At 43.4% G+C, this 21952-nt stretch overlaps 1 long non-coding RNA gene across 1 annotated transcript in view; it reads left to right on the top strand.

Annotated features, from left to right (window-relative positions):
• The first annotated feature begins 1820 nt into the window (after positions 1–1820).
• The window catches only part of LOC138920534 (uncharacterized), a 62113-nt gene continuing 41981 nt past the window's right edge, over positions 1821–21952 (top strand). Inside the window, exon 1 of the long non-coding RNA XR_011431904.1 lies at positions 1821–1937. This is a non-coding gene — a long non-coding RNA (uncharacterized lncRNA). The remainder of the gene's footprint in view (positions 1938–21952) is intronic.

Below are 21952 nucleotides of genomic sequence, written 5' to 3'. Positions count from 1 at the left end.
GCTGTTCTTGTGGGTGCCTCGTTGTTCCCTCCACGCACACCTTCTCCCTTGCCTCCTTACGTCCCTTCGTTCAAGGCTTGGCTCAGAGGCCACCTCCTCCATGCTGCCTTCCCAAATCCCTGCCCCTGGGCTTCCAGAGGTGCTGAGGACTGTTTATCTGCTCCACAAGCCTTGAGGCAGGACCAGCCTCCAGTCCATCTTGTCCCACCTTCCTGGCTACATGCAGCCACGCTTCTTGCATGTGTTTGTGCTTGATTTCTATTTTCTGCATGGGTTGTTGTGTTAAGAGCATCAGAAATGCAATGTGTGCAGCTCATAATTTTAATTCATGCTTAAAACTCGCTCCCAGCAACGTGCTACCCTTTGGTCAGTCTGTGTCAGTTCTGCGGTCCCCTCCATCCTGGCGTGCGTCGCCCGTGCTGTAGCTGTTCTCAGCTGTCTCGTAGGCTGCACTCCTGCAGAGGCAGGAATTATGCCTTTTTACCAGACTGGGGGTAGACAGGTTTGTACTGTAATTTTTTTCTCAGTATTCTTTCACAGGCATGTCTCACAAATTTATAAATTCTTCCCTGGTCTCATTTTTTTTTTTTTAAGATTTTGTTTTTTTCCTTTTTCTCCTCAAAGCCCCCTGGTACATAGTTATATATTCTTCGTTGTGGGTCCTTCTGGTTGTGGCATGTGGGACGCTGCCTCAGCGTGGTTTGATGAGCAGTGCCATGTCTGTGCCCAGGATTTGAACCAACGAAACACTGGGCCGCCTGCAGCGGAGTGCACGAACTTAACCACTAGGCCACGCGGCCAGCCCCCCTGGTGTCATTTTTGATGTTCAGGTAATCTCTGACCCGCACCAGGAGTGATTCCAGCATTTCCTTTTTACTGTTGCATGCTGAATTTGTTTCTGGGCATTTGACATTTAAAACCATGTGCTGCCGTGTGTCCTGGAGCTCACCTGTGTCCATCTGCAGCCTGGCACCTCAGGAGAAGGCACAGAGGTAAAGTTACCTGGTCAACTCCCAGGCTTTCAGCCCTGATGGCAAAACAGCCGCCTGGAAGCACGGAGCTGTTGACATGGACCCTGGCAGCAAGGCCAGCGCCCAGGCCACCGACCTCCCTGCTGTGCCAACACTTTAATCTCATTAGCATCACAATTTGGGAAGAGAGAGAGCTTGGTGCAGCTGCCATTTTTGCTTGTTGTATCAGCTTTTTCACCATCTTGGCTCAGCATGGTCACAGGATCTAACACAGGTCGAGGAGCAGGTCGGGCTGCTGGCTTGGCCCTCTTGACACAAGTCCCAGCTCACAGCCCTTCTTCAGAAGGTCCTCACGCAAGGGCCTGCAGACACTGCTCACAGGCTGTGGGGGGCCGGCGAGGTGTGTTTCCTAGATGGACAAATTAAGGGTGAGGCCCTCTGCCTCCCAGACAGGAGACCCCACACGAGTCTGCCTTGGGCTGGGCAGGACTGGTCACTCTGGGCTGTACCCCTTGGCCTGGTCATCTGTCTGGGAGTTCATGTCTGGCCTGGCCCGGCCGGGATTTGGCGGATCCCAGCTCAGCCCCCACCCGTGACCCCACCACAGTGCAGGGTGCCAAGGGGGCGCCTGTCTGTGGTCGTTCTCTGTGCGAGATGGAGAGCTCCAGTGTTTGCCTTTGGCATGTGTGAGAACAAGTGTGAGTGTGCGTACGTGTGTGTGAGTGTGTGTTTGTCTGTGTGGGTCTGCTGGAGTCTTTTATGTTCATGATATGACTGACAACAGTCTCGCTCTTTCCTTGATCTGGTTGGTGATTTACACCTGGCCTTGTCCCCCTCCCCCTGCACTAGGATGGAGCCAGCTAAGTTTGGAAGCTGCTTGATTCCTGGTGGCCCAGGCGTGTCCAGGTTCTGACCTCAGTAAAGAAAGCTGCCCACAGCTCTGCAGGAGGAGAAACCCAAGACTCGGTGAGGACTTGGTGCCCCAGCTGGGACGGGGTGCATGAGGTCCCCCGGGGCAGCCCAGACTCAGGATGACAGACACTTAAGTGTCTGGCCAGGGGAGGGCATCCCAGAGCCTGGGACTGGACCAAGAATCTGGCCCTTTAACTTGTGTGGGGCCCTGCACCTTGCTGGGCCTGTCCAATCGCAACTCAGTGGCCCCCCCAGCCCTGTGGAGGTTCCGATGGAAGGACCAGCTGGGCCAGCATGGGCCTCATGGAAAACAGATGGGTGGTGAGCCGCCGAATGAGGCTGGCATGTCTCAGAGTGGGTGTCAGGTGGGGGGCACTTTGAAAATACCCTTTATGGGTACCAGATATGCTAATGAAGTTCTGGGTTTCTTCTGATAAAGACACAGCTCCTCCTGCCCTGAGGGTTTCAGGATGGGAGGGCTACTGGCTGCCCCATGGGTCCCACCGCCTTTGTGGGGAGACAGGGTGTGCACTGAAGGCAGAGGGAAGGGAACCTGGGGTCTGCTTCTGACTGTGCGGCCCAGAGTGATGTCCTAAATCCTGCAGTGGACGCTCCCCACGCAGTTTTCTATCTGTCGGGAGTTTAGCCTAAATACAGAGCCTGCATCAGCCCCTTCCAGAGCATCATTCTCTCTGTGCTGACTTTGCCAGAAGTCCCCTCGCATTTTAATGATGGATTACTCCTTCAGGGATGTGGCCTTCCTTGTTGGTTAACTGAGTGTCACTGGTAGTTTTCTGAAAAATAAATTTTTATTTTTTTCCTTTTTCTTTCTTTTTTTCCCTTCTGCTTTTTTCTCCCCAAATCCCCCCAGTACATAGTTGTATATTTTAGTTGTGGGTCCTAAAAAATAAATTTTTAAAAACATGGTGTTTTCTTTAGTTTTTCAACAAATTACCTGAAATCATTTTTTTTTTTAAGAGGAAAAATCTCTCTCTTTTTTTTTTTTAAGGATTGGCACCTGGGCTAACAACTGTTGCCAATCTTTTTTTTTTTCCTGCTTTATTTCCCAAAACCCCCTGGTACATAGTTGTATATCTTAGTTGCAGGTCCTACTAGTTGTGAGATGTGGGACGCCGCCTCAACGTGGCCTGACGAGCAGTGCCATGTCCGCGCCCAGGATCTGAACCCTGGGCCACTGCAGCGGAGCATGTGAACTTAACCACTCGGCCACGGAGCCGGCCCCTGAAATCAATTTTTTTTTTACGATCAGCACCTGAGCTGACAACTGTTACCAACCTTTTTTTTCTTCTTCTTCTTCTCCCCAAAGTCCCCCAGTACGTAGTTGTATATTCTAGTTGTATGTCCTTCTGGTTGTGCTCTGTGGGATGCCACCTCAGCATGGCTGGATAAGGGTGCCAAGTCTGTGTCCAGGATCTGAACCTGTGAAACCCCAGGCCACTGATGCGGAACACATGAACGTAACCACTTGGCCATGGGGCCAGCCCCCTGCAGCCTTTTTCCAAGTTGTGTTTTATTGTTAATAGATTGAAGATGTTGGCACCTTGAATTCTTTCTTTTCTGCAGATGATACTATTTTAATTACTCTGGCAAATTTAGAGAAAATTCTTCTAAATGGGAGTTATTTTAGTGTTTTCGTCATACTGAGGTATTCACACATTTCAATATGGCAGGGACCTGGAGAGAGGGGTAGGCTGTCACTGGCGTCTTTCAGCTGTTGAAGAGTGGGCTCCGATCAGCACATCTCTGTCTCCCAAACCAGGGCCCTGCCATGGGAAGCTGGGAGCAGAGATGGGGCCCTGCAAACCTGTCTGGACTCACCTTGATGCTGCCCCTAATGATCCTACTTCATTAAGAATAAAAATTGCTGGGACAAATGCAAAACTGGATGGGACAGTGGATGAGCAGGCGTCCACTGCACTGTCCTGGGCAGAGCATGTTGGGGTTGAGGGGGTCCTGTCCTGCCCACCGTGGGCAGACAGTGCATCTGGGAATCACCTACTGCAGGTGACTGGAACTGGCCCAAGACCTACAGAGGCTCTGCTGGGGAGGGGTCCTGGAAGGGCTCAGGGAGGGTTCCTGCTTGTGTAAGATGATGGCAGAGGCCACGCGCCCTCCCTTTTTTGCTGCTATACACACACGGTGCAATGACATCCTAGTTCATGTGGCATTGTGAGCATGTCCAATGGTTTCCTTAGAGTTTCCAGAAATAAAGTGTGTGGTCAAAGATCCTGCCCACGGAGGCATTTGATGCGTTTCATCCAGAAATGCACTGACCTGTCCTCTGTCTGCCGGCAGCTCTGCACGGCCCTTTCCAGGAGGTAGTTATAGCTCAGACTTCACTTTTCAAATGACACGAACTCTGGATTAGCACCTGAACCCTGTGTTAGCTTCCCAGAGCGACCGTGGGAACATGCCACAAACTGGTCGCTTACCACAACAGAAATGTATTCTCCCACGGTTCTGGAGGCCAGAAGTCCAAAATCCAGGTGTCTGCAGGGTTGGTTCCTTCTGGAAGCTCAGAGGAAGAACCTGTTCCCCACGTCACCCCCAGCTTCCAGCAGCTCCAGCAGTCCATGATGGGGTTTGGCTTGTAGACACAATGCTCCCATCGTTGCCTCCGTGTCTCTGTGTCCAAGCTCCCTCTCCTTTCTCTTATAAGGACACCAGTCACCGTGTTTAGAGCCCACCCTGTGTCCGGACAGTCTCACCTTGAGATCCTTCATTACATCTGCAAAGACCCTCTTTCCAAATGCAGTTGCGTTCACAGGTTCAGGGGTTAGGACGTGCATAGGTCTTTTGGGGGTGCGCCATTCAACCCGCTGCTATTCTTTCCTTCTGCACCTGCCCTTGACTTGTTTCCAAGTGGAGAATTTGAATCCCAGCCTGGCTGAAAGGTGCAGTGGTGGAGCTCTGCCCCCAGCATGGCATGTTCTGAGGAGGGGCATGGCTGGGCTGGCTGCCAGCTCTCTTTGCCTTTGGACCCACTCCTGGGCGGGCTGGCTGGGTGGATGGCCCCCTGAGCCCTGGCTTCTGGGGTTAGCTGCAGCTGGCCTGGGCTGGCTCTGTCTCCAAGTTGAGGAAGCTCTGGCCTCCCTGCTTGCATCCTGCCACCCTTCCTGCTGAGCCCTGCCAATGGGGCTGTGGTCCAGGCTGTTCGCTGGAGTTCTGTCTGACCAGCTTCATCTTTGGGGATGGTTTTTTAAAGCCAGGAAGGGGGACAAACAGAGAACAACTGAACAGAGCCATTTTTTTTTCCTATTTCTAAATGTGACATTAGAAAAAGTAAGAAAGTTAAACTACAACCCTCTGTGGGAGGAGAGTGGTGACATTCCTTTCTGCGTCTCTAGGGCTGGAAATGATGGATTAGCTCTGCATGGAAGCTGAGGGAGGGCCACGCAGCTCTGGTGTCTGATGACAGAAGGACTAGTCCTTACATGCAAAGGACTTCTGCCCGCAGGAAGTACTGCTCCCTCTGGTAGGAGGCCCACTGGATTTGTTAACATTGACAGTCAGGGTCCCTGGGAATCAATCATGAATACAAGTTGAAGAGCACAGCATCTCCCAAGGATCTTTCTGCTGCGTTCTCTTGGACACACAGTGGAAATCTACAAGCCGTAGGGTTCCAGTTCAGAGTGTGCCCTTGTCAAGTAGATCTGCAAAACGGAGCTCGTGATGAAGCCAAAGGCAGCCATTTGCTGGGAGAGTCTCCCTAAAACCGTCTCCAGGTTGCTGGGGGCTCAGAGGATGGATTGAGCATCAGTGTTTGGGCTGTTTTGGGGTCAAATTCTCGCTCACTGCAGGCCCCTGTAATGAGAATGGGGTGAGCCGCGGTGTTTTCAGAAAAATGTGGGCCCTCTGCTTGAAGGTTGCTTGTTCACTACGGGGTTCTCTGTACTGCCCCAAACTCCATACTCCTTCTGGCTACAAGAATGGAGTTCTGTTGAAATAGAAAGTGGGAAAACCAGGAGGTGCATGTACCCTTTTGAGGAGGCAGAACTCTGCCTATTCCGCCCACCTTCGTCATCCCCCACCCTGCTCATGTGGAGCAGAAGGGAGGAGATAGGGGTAGAGCTTTGCTGGGCTGCTTCCTGCTGGCTGCTGCAGGCAGGAGGAGAATCAGTGAAGCCAAGAGGAGACAGGAGCTGGGGGCTGGAGAGTTCTGATGGAGAAGCCCAGACCGCACCTGTCCAGTCTAGAACGTGGCAATGGTGTGACTGTGGTATGTGTGTCTGTGTACACCTGTGTGTGTCTCCCTGAAGACAGCAGAGGAGAATGAGCAAAGCCCAGCACAGGTCCTGCCGCCCTGCTGAAGCAGGAGCAGGTGGCTCTCTTGCTCTCCTGGCTCGCTCATTCCTTGCTTAGCGGGCTCATCTCTAAATAAAAATCATATCCATTCTCCTGTCTTCCTCCCATGGCTGTTGTAAACATCGAGTGGAAAGATGAGTGCATAAAATAACGGAGGTGAAAGTGCGTGTGTAAAGTTGTGCAAAATTGCAAGGTTATTCTGGGCAGAGTCTTTGATGCTCACCGTTCACGGCCAGACCGTCCGGCGACGCCGAGGAGCATCTGTGATTTCAACGCGTATCATGAACATCTCAAGACAAAATGACCTTCTATTTAATGCGACTGAAACATAAGAGCGGCTGAGCTCCCTCCTGCCACAGGATTTGGCCTCGTTTTCATCCTCTTTCCACCTCTCTGCCTGCCTGAGTCTCTCTATGCTCTAAGGCTGAGGTCTGCAGAGTGCGCTGTGGGAAGAAAAGTTTAGATCATTATATTTTAGATTATTACTTAGATCAACCAGCTCCTTTACATGCAGAAAGACCCTCATCACTCTGAAGATTCCAAGGATTTTCAGATGCTGTGTGTCTTTCTAAAAACTAAAATTTTCTTTCATTTTTTTTAAAGATTGGCACCTGAGCTAACAACTGTTGCCAATCTTCTTTTTTTTTTTTTAAAGATTTTATTTTTTCCTTTTTCCCCCCAAAGCCCCCCGGTACATAGTTGTATATTCTTCATTGTGGGTCCTTCTAGTTGTGGCATGTGGGACGCTGCCTCAGCGTGGTCTGATGAGCAGTGCCATGTCCGCGCCCAGGATTCGAACCAACGAAACACTGGGCTGCCTGCAGTGGAGCGCGCGAACTTAACCACTCGGCCACGGGGCCAGCCCCGCCAATCTTCTTTTTTCTTCTTCTTCTCCCCAAAGCCCCCCAGTACATAGTTATATGTACTGCCTCTGGCTGTGCCAGGTGGGGCGCCGCCTCGGCATGGTCTGATGAGCGGTGCCATGTCTGTGCCTGGGATCCGAACTGGTGAAACCCCGGGGCAGCTGAAGCGGAGCATGCGAACTTAACCACTCGGCCCTGGGGCTGGCCCCCTAAAGTTTTCTTTCTGATGAAGTTCAATTTTCACTTTTTTCTTTTTGGTTTATGCTTTTTGGGTCCTAGGAAATTTTGCCTGACTCAAGGTCTCAAAGATTTCCTCCTAGAAGTTATAATTCTGGCTTTTACATTTAGGACAATATTCTTTTTATTTCTTTCATTTTTTGAGGTTCATGGTTTATTAAGACATGAAGATCTCCAAGCAGAGTCACAGAAATTGTGGGACATTTTACAGGTTGACATTCAATAAAATAATGCTTTAAGATAGAGAAAAGTAATAAGATTCTTCTATTCTCAACGTAATTACAGGATTTATTAAAAAAAAGTGTTAAGTAATAATTTGCTCCAGGCGGTATAGATTGGGAAAGAGACACAAATTTAAAATTATTCTATGATCAGCTTTTGCCAATACCCTTCCTGTGTCTCTGTGACAGTGCAGATAACCTGGGGTATTGTTGGAACTCTACTATGTGCGAGAGTTGGCTGCAAATGTAACCATAGCTCCCCCCAACCATACCTCATTTTGTCTTTTAGGCAAAAGCTGTTATTTGCTTCCCAGGGCCTGTTATGATTGGAGGTGCAGAGTTTTTCCTTTTTTAAATTAAATTCTTTACTTTGAGGTAATTGTGGATTCATATGCAGCTGTAAGAAATAATACAGAGAGGTCCGGCATGCCCTTTACCCAATGGTGACATCTTGCAAAGCTGTAGTGCAATATCACATTCAGGATATTGACATTGATACAGTCAAGATACAGAACAGTTCCACCACCCCGAGGATCCCTCATGTTGCCTTTTTACAGCCACACCTCCCTCTCTCCTGCCTCCTGCCCCCCTTACCCCTGCAAACCACTAATCTGTTCCCCAAGTATGTAATTTTGCCATTTAAAGAATATTATGTCAATGAAGTCATGCAATATGAAACCTTTTGGGGTTGGCTTTTTTCACTGAGCATAATTCTCTGCAGATTCATACAGGTTGTGGCATGTAGCAGTATGCTATTGCTCTGTATTGCTAAGTAGGATTCCATGCGATAGATGTACCACAGTTTTCTTTAACCCTTCATCCACTGAAGGACAATCTGAGTTGTTTCCAGTTTTTGTCTGATGTGAATAGAGATGCTATAAACATTCGCGTGCGGGTTTCCAGCTGAGTGTGAGTCTTCATTTCTCTGGGATAGTGGCCAGGAGTTCAATTGCTGGGTCGTGTGGTTTAGTTTTTATGGACATTTAGTTTTCATGGAAATTGGCAAAACATTTGCCAGAGTGGGTGTACCATTTTATAGTCATCCGGTCTCTGTGAATTCTAGCCAGCGTTTAATGTGGTCGATGTCTTTAATTTTAGTCATTCCAACAGGTGTGTAGTGCTAACAGATTGAGGCTTTAATTTGCATTCCTCCAGTGGCCAGTGATGGCGAACACATTTTCACGATCTTACCTGCCATCTGTATCTGCTCTTCAGGAAAATGTCTCTTCACGTCTTTTGCTCCCTTTCTAATTAGATTGTTTGTTTTTTATTGTGAAGTTTGACAGTTCTTTATGTATTCCAGACCTGTTAGTCCTTTGTCAGTACGTGCTTTACCGATATCTTCTCCCAGCCTGCAGCTTGTGTTCTCAACCTGTTAGCAGGGTGTTTTGCAGACAAGCGGTTTTAATTTTGAAGAAGTTCAGTTTATCAACTTTTTCTTTTATGGATCGTGTTTTGGTATCAAGTCTAAGAACTCTTTGCCTATTCCTAGATCATGAAGATTTTCTCATATGTTTGATTTTCTAAAAGTTTCGTATTTTACATTTGTCTGTGATCCATTTGCCTTTAATTTCTTAAAAATATTATTTTAACTTTTTTTATTGAGATAACATTGGTTTATAACATTATATAAATTTCGGGTGTACAACATTATAGTTTGACATCTGCATATACTACAGTGTGCTCACCACCTAAAGTCTAATGTCCATCCATCACCATATAGTTGACCTTCTTTACCAAGTTCACTCTCCCCTCACCCCCAGTCCACTCTGGAAAACACTGATCTGTTGTCTGCTTCTAAGAGTTTGTTTTTATTTAATATTTTGTTCATTTGTTTTATTTGGTTTTATCTTCCACATATGAGTGAAGTCATATGCTATTTGTCTTTCTCTGTCTGACTTATTTCATTTAGCATAATACCCTCAAGGTCCATCCAAGTTGTCACAAATGGCAAGATTTCATCTTTTTTATGGCTGAGTAGTATTCCATTGTGTATATATACCACATCTGCTTAATCCATTTGTCCATCAATGGATACTTAAGTTGTTTCCATATCTAGGCTACTGTAAATAATGCTGCAATGAAGAAAGGGGTGCATTTATCTCTTTGAATTACTATTTTTTGATACTTTGGACAAATATCCAGAAGCAGAATAGCTGGATCACATGATAGTTCTCGTCTTAATTTTTCAGAGGGAGCTCCGTACTCTTTTCCATAGTGGCTGCACCAGTTTACATTCCCACCAGCAGTATGTGAGGGTTCCCTTTTCTCCCCATCTTTCCAACACTTGTTTTTTCTTGTCTTTTTGATAATAATATTTCTAACAGGCTTGAGGTGGTATCTCATTGTGGTTTTGATATGCATTTTCCTAATAATTGGTGATCTTGAACATTTTTTCACGGGCCTGTTGGCCATCTGTATGTCTTTTTTGGAAAAATAGCTATTCAGATCCTCTGCCTATTTTTTAATCAGGTTGGTTTCTTTGTTTTTATTGAGTTGTATGAGTTCTTTACATACTTTTGATATTATCCCCTTATCAGATATATAATTGGCAAATATCCTCTCCCACTTGGTAGGTTGTCTTTTCATTTTGTTGATGGTTTGCTTTGCTGTACAGAAGCTTTTTAGTTTGATGTAGTCCCATTTGTTTATTTTTGCTTTTGTTTCTCTCTCCTGAGGAGACATATCCAGAAAGATACTGCGAAGAACAATGTCAAGGAGTGTACTGCCTATGTTTTCTTCTGGGAGTTTTATGGTTTCAGGTCTTAGTTTCAAGCCTTTAATCCATTTTGAGTTATTTTTTGCATATGGTGTAAGATAATAGCCTAGTTTCATTCTTTTGCATGTGTCTGTCCAGTTTTCCCAACACCATTTTTTGAAGAGACTTTCCTTTCTCCATTGCATATTCTTGGCTTCTTTGTTGTAGATTAGTTGCTCATATATGTGTGGGTTTATCTCTGGGCTCTCAATTTATTTGCAGTTAATTTTTGTATAAGGTACAAGACATAGATCAAAGTCCCTCTTTTATTATTATTATTTTTGTCTGTGGAATGTCCAATTGGTGCTCCAGCACCATTTGTTGAAGAGGCTACCTTTACTTCATTGAATTGTTTTTGCAAAAATCACTTTGGCATATTTGTGTGGGTCTATTTCTGGGCTGTTCGTTCTGTTCCATTGTCTAGCTCTCTGTCAATACTATGTAGTCTTGATTACTGTACCTATATAAAAAGTCTTGAAATCAGTTAGACTGATCCATTCCACTTTATTCATTTTTAAAAAATTGTTTTAACTAGTCTAGTTAAATAGTTTGCCTTTCCATGTACATTTTTGGGTAATTTTGTCTATATTTGTAAAATCTCTTGCTGAGATTTTGATAGGAATTGCATTAAACCTGTATATAAATTTGAGAAGAATTGACACTGTTATTATGTTGAGTCTTCCAATCCATGAACATGGTATGTTTCTACATTTATTTAGGTCTTCTTTGATGTCTTTTATCAACATAGTATAGTTTTCATCGTACAAGCCCTATACATGTTTAGTTAGATTTACATCTAATTGTTTCATTTTTTTGAGAAAGTTATAATTGATTTCATATTTTTAATTTTGATGTCCACATCTTCATTGCTAGTATATAGAAATAAATTGGATTTTGAATGTTTATCTTACACCTGTACCCTTCTGAACCCACTTATTAGTTCTAAGAGGTCTTTTTTGCAGATTCCTTGGGAATTTCCATGTAGACAATTGCATCATCTGCAAATAGGGATAGTTTTATTCATTTATTTTTCTTTTCAATCTCTATGACTTTTCTTTTCTTTTCTTTTCTTGTCTTATCACACTGGCTAAAATTTCCTGCACTGTGGTGAATAAGAGTGGTGAGAGCAGACATCCTCGCCTGCTCCTGTTCCTCGTGGGAAAGCGTTCAGACTTTCATCATTATGTATAGTGTTAACTGCAGGCTTTTTGGAAGTACTCTTTATCAAGTTGAGGAAGTTCCCCTCTATTTCTATTTATCTGAGAGTTTTAAAAAATCATAAATGGGTATTAAATTTTGTCAAATTCTTTTCTGTTTTTTCATTTATAAAGATTCGCACCTGAGCTAACAACTGTTGCCAATCTTCTTCTGTTTTTTTCTTCTTCTTCTCCCCAAAGCCCCCCAGTACATAGTTGTATATTCTAGTTGTGATTGTCTCTGGTTGTTCCATGTGGGATGTAGCCTCAGCATGGCCTGATGAGTGGTGCCATGTCCGTGCCCAGGATCCGAACCAGTGAAACCCTGGGCCACTGAAGCAGAGTGCGTGAACTTAACCACTCAGCCATGGGGCGGCCCCTTTTTCTGTGTTGATTGATATGGTTATGAGAATTTTCTTCTTTAGCCTGTTAATGTAGTGGATTACATTGATTCATTTTCAAATATTGAACCAGCCTTATATCCCTGGAATAAATCCCATTTGGTCAGGGTAAATAATTATTTTATCTATAGCTGAATTCTATGTGATGATATTTTGTTAAGGATTTTTGCATCTATATTCATGAGGTATACTGGTCTGTAGATCTCTTTTTTTGTGTGTGTTTTCATTGTGTGGTTTTGGTATTGTGGTAATGCTGCCTTCACAAAATGTAGTTTGAGATTTTCCTGTTTCTTGTTATGATGAATGGTTTTCTATTGAAACATAGCCCTTTTTGTTTTATGTTATATGTATTTGTATCTTATTAAACTTTCTATTTTAACTTAAAAAAAATCCCACTCCAATAGTGTAGGGGAGGGGTGCTACCTCAGTACTGCCAGGTGGATGTAGAAATCCAGGTTCTTACTTGGCTTCTGTTGACATCCGAGGAGTGAGGGCACTTTGTTACTGTGGTGGAGATGTCCTTGTCACTGCTGTGTGGTGGTGGAAGTTCTGACTGTGGCCCCACCGTGGTGGGGAGAGGGAGGGACACCTCTTTACTGTTCAGTGAGGATGGAAGCCTAGGCTTCCCACATGGTCTCCACTGACACTGCAGATGAGGGAGAGGCCTTGTTTCCAGCTGCTGGGAAAGAAAGTTCTGGCTCTGACATCAACCTAGGGGAGTTTTTGGATGTCTTGTCATAGCATCACAAGGGTTGAAGTCAAAGGTTTCCGCTCTGCCTTTGCTGGTGTGGGTGAGGGTGGGGTCACAGTTTACCAGTGGTGTTTGGTTGGAGTAGAGCAGTTGTCTAGATTTTTTTCTGTCTTGCTAGGCTACTCTTTTCTTTGTCCTTTGCATAGAGAGAGTAGGCTTTGGTTGGGGCATTTTTTTTTTTTTTTGTCTGCGTCTATTGGCATTTCCAGGTTGCCGACTTTGTCAGCTTCTGGGATACATGAGGGCAAAAGAAAACCCAGGAAACTCACCACCATGTCCTTCTTTGGGTCCCACGATCCCTAGCTGGGCTGCATTCTTCTTTCCACCTTTCAGAGTCTTCTCATATTTGTCTTACATATAGTGTCCAGGGTTTTTAGTAGTCCTCAGCAGGAGGAATAGGAAAACTATATATCCTTCGTTCTTCAGGAAGCATAAGTCCCTTATGAGCTATTTTAAAGATAGTTTTTGTGTATGATCTGAGATAGGGTTGAGGTTCATTTTTTTTTAATATGAATATCTCTTTTTCTCCCCCAGTATCATTTGTTGACAAGACTCTCTTTTTCCTATTGTATTACCTTGGCATCTGTGTTGTCATTTTTCTGACACCAAGTGGGTGTCCAACAATTCACTTCCATTCTGACACTAACTCTCAGACCCTACAGGTTAAGGGCTCAGTCCCTAAAGACTGTCCCCACTTCAAACATTAGCTGCAATGGGGTGCCCTGGCTGATTACAAATTTGGGAGTCCCCACAACTTCCTCTCAGGTTTGATGTTTCACTAGAACGACTCATGGATCTCAGGAAAGCACTTTACTTAAGTTTACCGGTTTATTATAAAGGATACCACTTGGGAGCAGGCAAATGGAAGAGATGCACAGGCAAAGTATGGGGGTGGGGAGGATGTGTGGAGCTTCCATGCCTTCTCTGGGCACCCCACACTCCCAGTTGGTGATGTGTTCACCAACCCAGAAACTGAACTCCACTGCTGAGGGGTTTTATGGAGGCTTTGTCACACAGGCATGATTGATCAAATCGTGGGCACTGGTTATTCAGTTCAACCTCCAGCCCCCTCCCTTCCCCAGAGGTTGGGGGTGGGGCTGAGTGTTCCAAGCCTCTAATCATGGCTTGATCTTTCTGGTGACCAGCCCCCATCCTGAAGCTATCCGGGGGTGACAGGAGTCACCTCATTAACATAAACTCAGGTATGGATGAAAGGAGCTTGTTATGAATTACAAAATATTTTCCTCTCTCTTATCACTCAGGAAATTCCAAGGGTTTTAGGAGCTCTGTGATCCAGGGACAAAGGCTGAATATATATTTTCTGTTATACCACACATCTTTACCAAAGATCAACTGACCTTTTAGAAGAGGGTCTGTTTCTAGATTCTCTACTCTGTTCTGCTGACTTCTGTGTCTATCACACCAGCTCACACTCTTGATTACAGCAGCTGTATAGTGAGTCTTGGAATCAGGTGGTGCAAGTTCTACTTTGTTTTTCTTTAAATTTTTTTTTTTTTTTTACTATTCTAGGTCCTTTGCACTTCCATATGTATTTTAGAACCACCTTTTCAGTTTCTACAGAAAATCCTATTAGAATTTTGATTTTGAGTGCGTTGGATTTATAGATCAATTTGGGAAAAATTAACATCTTACTAATATTGGGTCTTCCAATCTATGAACATGGTATGTATCTCAAAGTTTAAAAATAATCCTTGATCTCTCAGCATGTTGTATAGGTTTTAGCGTATAGGTCTCACACATATTTTATTAAATTACTCCTACATATTTCATATTTTTTCTATTGTAAATGGTATTTTTTAAATTTCCATTTTCAAAGGTTTATTGCTATTATATTGAAATACGATTGATGTTTGCATGCTGACCTTGTATCCTATGGCCCCGCTAAATTTACATGTTAGTTCTAGTAGCTTTTTTGCAGCTTTGTGAGGATTTTCTATGTCAGTTTTGTTCAACATGTGGTTCATAGATCCCTGGTGGGTCCTGAGGCACTTTCAAGGTCTCTATGGGGTCATAACTATTTTCAAACATATCTTAACATATTATTTTCCTTTTTTATTGTGTTGGTATTTGCACTGACGTGCAAAGCAGCGATGGGTAAAGATGCTTGTGCCTTAGTGTGAATCAAGGTGGAGATATTACACTGCCTTTGTAGCCACTGCATTCTTCACTTCCTTGAACTCACAGTAAAATTCCAAAATTCAGGTTCACTTAATGTAGCAGTAAAAATTAATAATTTTTATTACTTTTAAATCCACAAGAGCAAAATTTTAATATTCTGTGTGATGAAATGGGAAGCAGACATACAGCACTCCCGCTGATTGTGACGTACGATCCTTGGCTTGAAGATGGCATTTGAGTTGTAAGCTGAGAAGCAACTTTTCCATGAAATACAATATTTACTTAGAAGAAAAACTGACACAAAATTATGATTATTTTGACTTGGGTGTTAACATAATTTTCTTGAAAATGAACAATGTGAGTTTGTTAGTTTAAGGAAAGTAACTGATGATATTTGTTGCTAATAATAAAATTTGAGCATTCAAGCAAAAATTAGAATTTTGGAAACTATATATCCATCTCTGTGGTGAGATCAGTGGTGATATTAACAATGTGATATATTAGTGTTGGATAAGAATTGTGTCAACAATATAAAGATCTGCATAACTCAGCAAACCAATATTTTCCAAATGACCAATGTGGATAAAAGATACATTGAAAGTAGAAAAATGACTAATGGGTTTTATAACTGATGGCTTTAGATGGCACATAACAACCAACATTTAAGAAACCACTTCCTGCCAGTTTATGGTGTGGTATCAAATTATCTGAAAGAGCTATTAAAATTCTGCTCTTTTTTTATTGTTGTCAGATCTGATTTTCTTCATATCCTTCAAATGAAACAACATATCATAACAGACAGAATGGAAAATCAGCCATGGGGTAAAACCTTACTTGTTTATAATGTTATCATTCTTTGTGTAGATTGGTATGTTCAATTTGCTAATCTTTTGTTGAGAAAATGTTAAGAGCTTTGTTGAGGTATCATTGATATATAATAAATTGTACATGTTTAAAGTGTATATTTGCTAAGTTTTCACATATGCGTACCCTAGTGAAAACATCACTGTAACCACGATAATAAACGTATAGATCATCTCCGAAAGTTTCCTCGTATCTCCTAGTAATTCCTAGACCCCACCTTCCTGACTCCCTCTACCCTCATCTCCAGGCAATCATTGATGTGTTTTCTATCAATATAGATGGTATCTTCTAGAAAGCATACAGTGGATTTTTTTGTCTGGCTTCTTTCATTAGGTACAGTTAGTTTGTTGTGTATATTGGTGGTTCATTGCTTTTTATTATTGAGTAGTATTCCATTGCATGGATGTGTCATGGTTCATCCATTTACCTGTTGATACACATTTGGGTTGTTTCCAGTTTGGGCTATTACAATAAAGCTTCTGGGAAGATTCACATAGGAGTCTTTGAGTGGACATGTTCTCTCATCGCTCTTTGGGAAATGCCTAGGACTGGAATGGCTATGTCATGTATTAGATCTTAACATGATCTTAACATGTTCAGTTGTTCCTCTAGCTTCCTTAAGAAATGTGATACTGTCATGATCACTCTTTTGATGTGCTTGTCTACTAGTTATATCATCTATGTCAATTCTGGGTAAGTTTTCATTGATTTTTCTGCACTCATTGTGGGTTGTATTTTCCTGCTTCTTTGCATTCCTGGTAATTTTTGATTGGTTGCCAGACAATGTAAGTTTTAGCTTGTAGGATGGTTGGTATTTTTGTATCCTATAAAGAGAATCGAATTTTGTTCTTGAACATGGTTCGTTTGCTTGTAAATAGTTTGATCATTTGCATCTGGCTGTTAAACTTTGTTATTTGGGACTATATCTGCATTTAGTTTAGGGTTAATTTCCCCCCCTCTACTGAGTCAAGATGTCTCTTAATAGTCTATCTAATAGTCTTAATAGTCTCTTAATGCCTCTTGAATTATAAGGTTTTCAACTCTGGCTGTTTGGAACAGGTGCTATTCCAGGCCCTGCCTGGGCACAAGGCACTCTTCCCACTAATCCTTCTGGTTGGTTCTCTCCCCAGGCTCAGTATGTCCTCACACACATGCACTGGTCAGCATTCAACTGAATCCCAGAGGGGACCCTCTGCTGATCTCCGGATTTCCTTCTCTGTGAAACTGTCCTCTGTGATACTCTGCCTCATGAACTCTAGCTGCCTTGGTTTTCCCAGACTTTGAAAGATGTGTCCTTGATTGAGGGAGACCACCTTGCTCTGATTGGGCATCCCTTCTTTCTCTGAGACCTGGAAACTTCCTCCAGGAAGTAGCTGGGCATCATAGGGCTTACCTCATTTGTGTCTTGTCTCTATGGGTTACTGTTCTTGGTTATCTAATTCCAATGTCTTGTGTTTCATATATTTTGTTTTTCTTTTAAGTTGCTTCAGGCAGGTGAATAAATCTAGTCCCTGTTAGTCCATCTTGACTTGAAGTAGTTTTCTCTGTTAAGGAATTTTGCATCTATATGTCAGGGGTGATATCTATCTGTAGGTTTGTATCTTTATTCTCATATCTTCATTTGGTTTTGGTATCAGAGTATTGCTAGTTTCACAAAATAGTTTGAGAAGTTGTCTCCTTTTCTATTTTCTCAAAATTTTTGTAAGATTTGTGCTATCTTCCTTTACATATTTGATAGAGTTCATTAATGGAGGCAGCTGGTACTGGTGTTTTCTTCATGGAAGGTTTTTATTATGAGTTAAATTTCTTTAGTAGATACATAACTATTCACATTTTCCATTTCTTCTTGAGTCAGTTTGGTGATTTGTGTCTTTTAAGGAATTTGTCTATTCTGTCTGAGTTTTTAATGTTTTTGGCATCAGGTGGTTGGTATTAGTCCTTTATTATCCTTATAATATTTACAGGCTTTGTGGTGATGTACTTTGTTTTACTCATGAGAATGGTAATATGGGTCCTTTTAAGTGCCTCTTTTTAAAAGATTTTTTTCTTTATCTCTAGTTTTTTAGCAATTTGAATATTCTGTATCTTGGCTTGGTTTTCTTTGTGTTTGTCTTTTTTTGGTTTCATTGAGATTTTTAGATGTATGCATTTGTTGTTTTCATCAAATTTGAAAAATTTGGAGCCACTGTCTCTTTAAATAATCATATTGCATTCCTTCTTTTCCTCTGCTTCTCCGATTACATGTTAGGCCTCTTGATATTGTCCCAAAGTTTCCTGAAGCTCAGTTCATTCTGTTTGTTTGGTTTTTCTGTCTCACTTCAGTCTGTATGGTTTCTACTGGCATGTCTTCAAGTTCATTGATGTTTTCTTCTATACTGCCTGGTTTGTTATTAAATCTATCTAGTTAATTTTTAATTTCAATTAAGTATTTATTTAGTCTATGTGTTAGCCTAGAAGTTTTATTTTGTTCTTTTTTATGTCTTCTATTTTTCTCCTTATTATGTTTATATTTTCATTTCAATCTTTGTCCTATTTATAATAGGTTTTATAGGTTTACTGTAAGTTCCATCATCTCTATCATTTCTTGGCTTGTTTTTATTGACTGATTTTCCCCCTAGTAATGGGTCACGTTATTCTGCTTCTTCACATATCTAGTAATTTTGTTTTCTTTTTGAGGAAGGTTAGCCCTGAGCTGACATTGGTGTCCATCTTCCTTTACCTTTCATGTGGGATGCCTGCCGCAGCATGGCTTGACAAGCAGTGCTAGGTCAGCCCCTGGGATCCGAACCGACAAACCAAGGATAGTCAAGGCGGAACGTGTGAACTTAACTGCTGTGCCCCTGGGCTTGCTCCTAGTAATTTTTTGACTGAATACTTGACAGTTTGAATATTCCGTTGTTGAGTGCTGATTTTGTTATTTTCCTTTAAAGAGTGTTGGACTATTTTCTGGCAGGCAATTAAGTTACTTGTCAATCAGTGTTATTCCTTCAAGGCTTGTTTTTAAGTATTGTTAGGGTGGTCTAGAGCAGCCTTTCTTCTAGGGCTTGCTCAGCTTTACAGTTGACGCATGGCCTCTACTGAATTCACCTGGGGTTCAGCGAGAGCTCTCCACTCTGGCTCTTTGGAACTTGCATGGCGCCCAGCTCAATGTGAACTCTGAGAATTGTTCATTTTACAGCTTCCCTGCCTTTCTCTTCCCAGCCTTGTGGGGTTTCACCCTGTGTATATACAGCGTAGTATCCTGCACATGCTCAGGGAGGTCCTACCTGTCATCTGGAAAACTGTTGTTCCACACTTGTGTCTTGTTTTCTAGTTGTGTGATGGGAGGGCAATTTTGTATCAGCTTCTCCATCATGGCCACAAGTGGAAATCCACATCCACTATTCTTAGTGATATTGTCCTCAACTTAACTGAATTTTATGCCTTTATATACCAACAAATGATGGAATAAAGAACAAGATACAACAAGCCATTTAAAAATTAAGCTTTAAGAATATGAGGAAAACCCAATGAAATCAGAGATTTTGAAATCATGCCATACTTAATTTATCATTTTATATAACTTAAACATATTAATATAGTTAGAAGCTTGTTTTGTGACTTCATAGTGAACGACAATAATTCATAATGGCACTGAGGTAGATTTGTTCTTCCCATTAAGCGGAAATGGCTGAAACAATTTTCATAAAAAAATATGGTGACAAACCCAAATGCATTCTTTGTTAGCAAATACTGTTGGAAGTTGCGTAAAAGACACTGATGAATATTTGAACAAATTAGAATAGGAAAAAATTACACATTTTCTGGGAGGCGTGCCATGCAGGTGCATAAAACATGGATGATTCTTGTATATCTTGACCTCTGATATTTGCTAACATCTATCTTAGTTTGGAAATACATGAAGAACCCATTCTCTTGAGTCAATAAAGGGAAGATGTTTAGGAGAAGGTGTCTATTCAGTAAGTAGTTTTTTAATAAAAACAATGTTGTAGGAAAATCAGTCTAAGTATAGCCCCAGATGGTAGCTTGGACTAGAACTAAGAAGTAGAGGGTTTCTGGACAAAGTTAGAGGCTAGGGTATGTGGAGTATTCATCCTCTACCTCGTTAAATGTCAAAATAGTGCAGCAAAAAAGTTGAGACTAGAAGTGTACAAAGTGCCATAGAAAATCAATTATATGATTAATTTTATGAAAGTGAGGACTTTGGAATATAGTAGAACCTTTATAGTATTTCATAATGAAATGGAATGTGATTATGAAAATATTGTGTGGTTAAAAGATTTGTCAAACAAACATAATTTTTCTTTTACAAGAATGTGTTTTAAATTTGCTGACATTTTCTGTGATGACAAGTGGGTCTTAGAGCATGCCACCTAGGATAGACTTCTGAGAAAAATGCGTATCTTTAATCTGAACCTTCAAAGTAAAGATGCTATCGAACCAACGAGAGAGAAACTACTTTTTGAAAAGAACTTGTGCTGTGGAGAAAGCATGAAAAAACCAAAAGCTGATGTTTGGAAATGTTAGTCGATCTGCCAGTCTCTTAAGTCTATAGCTGCACATTTTAAATGTTTGGAAGCAGAATTTTCTAACCTAATGCCATTTTCTAAGTGAAGATTTTGACAGATTTTGCACGCATTTGGGAAATGTGTAAAATGACACACTAAGCGTCTCGATTGTGAGAAGAACTGGTTGATATTAGGGAAGCGGAAGTTCATCCATTCTTCCTGCTCAGAGTTGTTTGGTTAGGAATCTCTACACGGGTGCTGGCAAGGGGCCCATTTAACACAGGGCCCTGGCTTTGGGGTCTCTCTGGCATGAGGAGTGCTTGCCCTTTTGTATAATGGATGTCAAATCCCATCTATCAGTTCAGTTCAAACACACAGTTCTTAAGTGTTTACTCTGCGAGCATCTGGGCTGGGCGCTGGAGAGACCCACAGGAGGATGTGGTCCTTGCCTGCAAGGAGCTCACAGAGGAGAAAAGAGTCTGTACAGTCAGTGGAGAGGTGGCGGGGCTGCTAGACTAGCGCAGACTGGGGCTTTTCATTCAGGAGGTAACGCCGGGCTGAGAGGGAGTGGGAACTGGCCAAGGGGGCAGGCGTGGGGACCTAGTCCTCAGGCTGGGGGCTTGTGAATTACGGGCCAGGTGTGTTGGGGAACTGGGTGGCCACAGCTCAGGACACATACAGGTGGGGTGGACATGAGTCTACAGAAGCTGTGGGGGGCGGGGCCCAAGGAGGCTCGTTTGCTGCAGAGTGGGCTTCCTTCCGGGATGGGGTGGGGTGTCCAGAAGGATCACAGTGGGCGCAGGTCCCTGCTGCAGGCTAGGATCAGGCGTTGGGGTAGCAGCCATGGGGTATACAGGGAGGGACGGATTCAGACATATTGAGCAGGTGGGATTTGGTTTGTGGCCCTTCGAGGATGTTGTTATAGAGTGAATTGTGTCCCACCAGAAGATGTTGAAGCTGAGCTCTGTTCGGCGCATCTCCAGTTTGAGAAGGTCACTGAACAGAGAGTCTAATTGGTGTTGGCCACACATGTCTGGAGACAGGACTGGGGCATGATGGGCCTGGAGGGGGCCCAGCAGGGAGCCGGCCCTGTAGAGGGAGAGCACACGGGTGTGCAGGAGGCGAGGTCAGATCAAACTGTGCATCATCCTTGGGGGAGGGGCAGGGAGCAGCCGTGGAGGGGGTTGGGAAGGCAAGATTAGAGAGGGAGGGGAGAAGACGGAAATTGTGAGAAGAGCGAGTGGTCCGGGTGGTCACCTGTCTGTAGGGAAGGCCTGAGAATGTCCACTGACTGAGCACTTGGGAGGCAGTTGTGAGCAGTAGGGTGAAGAGCTGGGACCCGGGCAGCCTGCTGGTTAACCATGTCTGTTCCCTCAACCTGGACTCACAGGACATGAGGCCCACACCCCTCAGAGCCCAGGCGCCAGGCCTTGGTCTGTTCCAGTCTGTCTGGCCCCTATGAGGTGTGATCTGAGAACAGAGCAAGGCCTCCTGCTGGATCTGCTCAGAGACCCGCCACTTCCACACTTGAGCTTGTATGTGTAGTATTGTCCTGCTGGCATGCACAGTGTGCTGGGCCTGTTGCAGAAACACCCAGAGTCTGGCCAGTGTGGCATGTGCTCAGTGAGTGTCCTGGGTGGGGTGGTCCCCCGGCAGAGATGTCCCTTGCTATGCCTAGTAAATCCAAGAGCTGTTGGCCCTTTTCAGGCAATGAAAGGCATCCCTTGGCCCAGCCCTGTCGCAGGGGTTGCACTGTGCCTTCCTGGGCCCAACGCTACCCTGTCCTCTCCCGCAGGCCCTCTGGC

The sequence above is a fragment of the Equus caballus genome, chromosome 1 (assembly GCF_041296265.1).
Source record: "Equus caballus isolate H_3958 breed thoroughbred chromosome 1, TB-T2T, whole genome shotgun sequence".
NCBI lineage: Eukaryota > Metazoa > Chordata > Mammalia > Perissodactyla > Equidae > Equus > Equus caballus.
The sequence above is the reverse complement of the archived record's forward strand: the minus strand, read 5'-3'. Positions and strand labels throughout refer to the sequence as shown.